This window comes from Saccopteryx leptura, chromosome 9, assembly GCF_036850995.1.
Source record: "Saccopteryx leptura isolate mSacLep1 chromosome 9, mSacLep1_pri_phased_curated, whole genome shotgun sequence".
NCBI lineage: Eukaryota > Metazoa > Chordata > Mammalia > Chiroptera > Emballonuridae > Saccopteryx > Saccopteryx leptura.
In genome coordinates, this window is record NC_089511.1 from 38,638,303 (window position 1) to 38,644,302 (window position 6,000).

The window sequence follows — 6,000 nt, forward strand, 5'->3', positions numbered from 1 at the left end:
GAGGAATGAAGGAAACACTATATATTAAACAAAGCAGCAGAAAATAGGACTATCAACACCCACAACAGAGATCTTTGAGGGAAGAATAAAAAACCTGACTATTCAGGCAAGACATAGTTAGGTGGCCCTTGTGCAAATGAGATCAGTTTACCTGCTTCTTGGAAGAAATACCCTAGGCTCGTCCACAGTGTTGTAGATGGGGCCGACGGCCCTGGGCACCTTCAGCCTTCAGTGGCAAACCCCAGCTTTCTGGGCAAGGTTAGGTCATAGGTGGCTGGAGCAGGGCTGGAAGAGACTGAACCCTCCCTTAGAGGAGCAAGGGGAAGCCTACCTTCTAGTGTCCCTGTTTCCTCACAGCAGAGGCATGTAAGTCTGGCAGGCTTTAGCTCAATGACCTTCCTTTCCACTATTGAAGCAGGACCCAGATGGCATCCTATGAGACCCCTTTGGGGTGTTGGAGCCTTTAAGGGCATATCCTAAAAGCTGGCAGTTCCCCTGATCTCTATTGGGCTTTTTCTGCCTCTTGGTATCTTAAAAGCCATGCTCAGAAGATCTCGCTGAGGGGTTTGAGTATCCTCATCCGCCTATATAAATCTTTTCTATATATCTGGGGCTATTTGGAAAAAGACAAAACAGTGTTATTAGCTGGATCAAATAAAGAAGGTAGTAGTTTGCAGGAGAAAAAGATTTGGTGTCTCCTGTTCATCAGCATTCAAAAGAAATTTAAAATTTTTTAAGTAAAAAGCATGGTATGGTAGACCCATAGGAGTTCCAAGATATGACTCCCCCTTTTTAAATTTTTTTAATTGACCTTAAAATATTTACTGGGTACACTTTAATAATACCTTGACTTTAAAGATTATAAGAAATACACATAATTCGAAAGGTTTGACAATATACAGTAAGTGCTTTTGCTCCATATGCAGGAGCATTGTCAGTTTAACCAGTTTAGGAAATCCAATAGTAGACCAATGCATACAGACAATGAGCTATAACATGGATAGCAGCCTCTCCTGTTCTGACAGAGGTTATTATAAATCCAGAATATGTATCCACTGTAACGTGGACATAGGACTGTTTGCCAAATGAAGGTATATGAGTAACATCCATTTGCCAAAGTTGTCCTGATAGGGGTCCTTGAGGGTTAACTCCAAATTAAGGGACAGATTATAGTATAGGACCCCTTGGAGAATAAATCTTTATAAAACAACTTACTATAGTTAAATCTATCTTTTTATTTATACTTTGGTTGCTCCGCTATCACCCACCATGAAAGCTGGCGGGCGGTAGGGACCAGGTTGACTACCACTGGGCTAGGGTATTAGAGTGAATTCATTCACTGATTTATTTTCTCTTCTGGTCCCAAAACTCACCTGGTACACTTCTGCCTCAGCACTTTTGCACTGGCTGTTTCCTCTGCCTGGAATGACCCCCCACCCTTAGGCTTGCTGCTTTGAGGGCTTTGTCTAGTGGCACCTCCTCACTCCTCTATTAAATATTGTCACCGCTCATCACAGGCAACTCTCATCTCGAATTACATTTGCCAGATTTGTTCACTGTCCATGGTGGCACTCTCCTGGGGCTGGGTTGCTCCCGGCTGACCCCCAGGGCTATCACAGAGAAGGTCCAGGCACAAACCCAGTCCTCCCCACCCGAGCCAGAAGCCCTTTCTTCCTCCTCCGGCCTCTGGTCTCCCCACTTGGCAGTTACTTGGTTAGATCTTATGGCTCTCCTCAAGATCCTGCATGCCTGGTGTGCATGTGCCGGTGTCTCTCAGGCCCCACATGTGGTAAGGGAGCGGGGAGAGGAAAGGAGGGAGGAAGGACCCTGTGGATTCACATGCATTCTGAGGAGTAGGAGCAGCAGGAACAGTGGGGAGCAGGGCTGCTGAGCAGCCTTGGCCCTAGTCTGGGAAGCCCCTGTCTGGGTCTTCTCTGCTGCAGGAGGAGGCAGGGGCCTCTTGCATTCCTCTCCAGATTGCTGGGCTGCCGAGCAGGTGCAGCGCCATCTGTGCCCTTGACCTGCTTGGAAGGAGGCCAGGCTGCCTGGGGGAGGCTTCGGCAGTGACTGTATCCCTAGCACTGCCCTCCGCCTCCAGGCTCTGAAGTCCTGGGGCTGGAAAGCAGACCTGGGGGGCCACGATCCTGCCTCTAAAGGTAAGGACCCCAAACATGGATGGAGAAACCCTCTGAGTGCTTTGGGTTTCCGTCTCCTGGTACTAGCGTGGGAGTAGGGGTGGGGAGTGAGGTGGCTGCACCACCCGGAAAATGGCAGCCCCTGTTCCCTGAATAACCTCACCTCAGGCTGGGGAGAGGGCCCTATGATATTCTCTCCTTCCCACCCCTGCTGCTTTTCCATCCTTCCTCTCCCTTGCTTTTGGCCATCTGTCTTCTATCCAACAACCTCCCCTGGGGTGGGGGCGTAGAAGGTAAGCCGCGTCGGGTGAGCCCCAAGTTCAGGGAGAGGCCTCTGCAGTAGGGGTGTGGTGCCCAGGCTGGGGCAGGTGCGCCTGGGGAGGAACCCTTCCCCAGGGGCCCAGTCCCTGTCCTGGACCGGAGCAATTATTCTTTCTGCCAGCCTCAGTTTCCTCTTTGTCCAAGGGAGGGGGTTGGGTTCCATGAGCCAGGACGTCCTGTCCGGCGCTGGTCCAACCCGGCACAACGGGACAGTTCACTTTCGGCACCTGATCCTCTAGGCTGGCCCTGCCCGAGTACTCCAAGCCCACACCTTTGATTCATACTCTGGGCCGCCTCCTCCTTTCCCAGCTCGTCAACCCCAAGGCTCAATCCTCCCTGCCCTCCCTGGGTTGGCGCTGGAAACAAGCCTGGGGGGAAGGATGCGCCTGAATGTTGGAACCAGTGGGCTTGGTGCGGGGAGGGGTTGAGGGGGCGGGCTGTGGGCAGGGCGCACGTGCGGTTGCGCTGAGGTTCCAGGTCACTCTTACCACCCCAGGTGGGGTGGTGGGGACCCATATTCCCTTCTCAATTCACTATGCACGATGTGGTGACGCTGAGCCTTGGAGTTGCAGGGCCTCTGCAGGAGCAGAGCTGGGGTTGTGAGGACCCTGTGTCCCCCGGAGTCCTGATGAAGGTCAGGGCTCTCCCACCCTCGTTCCCCTGGTGACCCCTCTTGGGCAGTGCTTCTTTGGTTTTAAGTACAAGGGACGCGACTGGGCAGGACTGGACTCAGCGGCCCACTAGGGCCTGAGTCTGGTCAGGGCTGACACAGACACGGTGAGTGCCTGACCCTTGCCTAAGGGCATGCATGCACTTGTGAACTGGCAGGGGGCAGATTGGAGGTGTGCAGAACCCAGAGAGACCCAGAGGGCAGCTGGCTGTCCACCGGTGGAAGGCAGGAGGCCAGGGTGGCCAGGGACCAACCCAGGGGGCCCATCCTCTGTGTTTAGGGATTTTCAACTTTCTTTTGATAAAAGGGGGGCACCTACTGCCTTTAGCAGACAGATGAAGCTATCATAACTTTATAATAATGATGTAATTATTTACTTTAGAGTAATACTACAATTATACCGTGGATTAAGAATTATTGTTATGTATAAAAGTATGCAGGTTTGTATAAAACCTGAACATAGATATATAATATACACACAGACATCCACAGTCCTATGAAGCAGGGGCCTCTCTCCATGCAGGTAAGGACACAGCAGCTTAGCAGGCACTGAGCAGATGAAGAAAAATGTGAATGCTCTGAAGCCAGAACCTGTGAAAGTGTCACCTTTAATGGCAAAGGGCCCTTGAGTTGACTGATGATCCTGGATTGGCTGGGCAGATCTAATGCAATCACAGGAACCCTTAAAAGCAGAGAGCAATTCGCCAATGGCAGAGAAATTTGGCAAGAGAGTAGTCAGAAAGATTCAAGGTGGGTGAAAGAACAATATGTGGGTGTTGGTTCTGAGGTGCAAGGAACACAGGCAGGAGGCCTCTGGAAGCTAAGGAATGCCTGGCCAAAAGCCAGAGAAAATGGGACCTCAGTCCTACAACTGCAAGGAACTTGGATTCTGCCAAAGATCTGAATGAGTTTGCGGCAGATTCCACCCCCACCCCTCCCAGCTCTGGGTAAGAGCCTAGCAGGCACTGTGCCTTTAGCCTCTGTGCCCAGAAAGAGATGACTTGGTCTAACCCACTTAGACACCCACTCAGATAGCGAGATGATAGATTATTTATTCATTTATTTTATTAAGTGAGAGGCAGAGAGGCAGAGAGACACTCCTGCATGTGCCCCAACTGGGATCCACTGGCAAGCCCCCTATAGGGAGATGCTCTGCCCATCTGGGGCCACTGCTCTGTTGCTCAGCAACCAAGCTATTTTAGTGCCTGAGGCGAGGCCATGGAGCTGATCTCAGTGCCTAGGGCCAACTTGCTCGAACCAATTGAGCCATGGCTGCAGGAGGAGAAGAGAAAGAGAGTGAGGAGGGGGAGGGGTGGAGAAGCAGATGGTCACTTCTCTTGTGTGCCCTGACCAAGAATCGAACCTGGGACTTCCACATGCCGGGCTGATGCTCTACCACTGAGCCAACTGGCCAGGGCTGAGATGATAAATTTATGTTGTTTCAGCCATTAAGTTTGCAGTAACTTGTTCTGGTGGCTACAGACTAAAAGCACTCAGGTTGAGTAACTCGGCAATACCAGCTGGTGTTAACCGAGCATGCGCTTGGCTCTTGGCACAGAAAAAATTGCATGTCCACACTGCCCCAGCCTGCCAGGGGCTCTGGTGGCACACAGATCCACTTTAAGAGCAAGAGTCAGGTAGGTATGAACCAAGTTCCTTGGGCTACACCAAGGAGCACCTGCCCACTCAGGGTTCAGCTGCCGTGTGGGGGGTGGGGGCCTGAAGAGAGGGTGAACATGGAAGGGAGGGGGAAGAATGCCCAGGTATTCAGGAGCTACTGGACAAGAAGGAGGTGATCTTGACACCAGGCGTTGACCTGGACGGAGCTTCTTGTGGACATAAACTGGGGTGTCTGGGGTCCTTCAGTGAAGATGTCCAGTGGGCAGTTGCACATAACCGCAGTAAAGGCTGAAAGGTGTTTCCTGAGGCTCAAGCACTGTTCTCTTCCTAAGAGAGGCTGGTCCCTCTGGGGCCCCCATTTTGTAGGCAAGGACCTGGAAGATCAAGGAGGCAAATGTAAGTAGGTGAGCCCAGGCCCACCGGGTGCAGGGCCCCTGCCCTTTCCATATTTGAACGTGGTCCGTAAGTTGAGAAGGAGGTTGAGTAGGGGTAGATACTCTCTTCATCCTTCCTCCCTCCCTCCTTTCCTCCTTCCCTCCCTTTCTCTCTCTCTCTCCCTTCCACAGTTCCTCTGTGCCAGGCCCCTTCCAGGCTCTGGGGCTTCAGTGCTGAGGAAAGTCCTTGTGGGGCCACCCTCTCAGGGGAATCAAAGCACCAACCAACCCTAGCTGTGGTAAAGCAGTGTAAATGTTTCCTCAGTGGAACTGGGTAAATGTGGGGACAGACAGTTGAGAGGTTGAGGGAGGTGAAAAGGTGGAACAGATCTGGAAGGATCCTTAACCCCTGCCGGAGCCCCGTGGCCTGGAGGGGGCAGGGAGGTCCAACAGAGAGCTTCCCAACCCTTAAATGTGTCCCAGGGTCAGAGAGGATGGTGGGGTGGGCTGGAGTGCTGGGTATCGAGGAGACAGGAGGGGCAGGCTGGCAGCCCTTGGATCCAGTGCCTGGCCTGGGGAGCGCAGGGTGTCACTGCCCTGGGTGCAGTCCTTGCCTGCCCTCTGGCGGCCACAGGGCACTGTACAGGCAGAGGCCTCTGGAAGGCACAGGTCCAGGTGGCACCCATCAGGTTTTGGGGACCTTGTCTTTGTCAGAAGTCCAATGACACCCCCAAAACACATGCAGAACAGCCATTCTCATACTATGCTTTTACTCTTGAGTGTTCAAAAAATATGGACAGACAACAGATACAAGATGCAGGGCCCTGTGGCCCCGAGGACTTTGGAGTGAAGAGCCAGCTGCTGCTGATGCAATGTGACC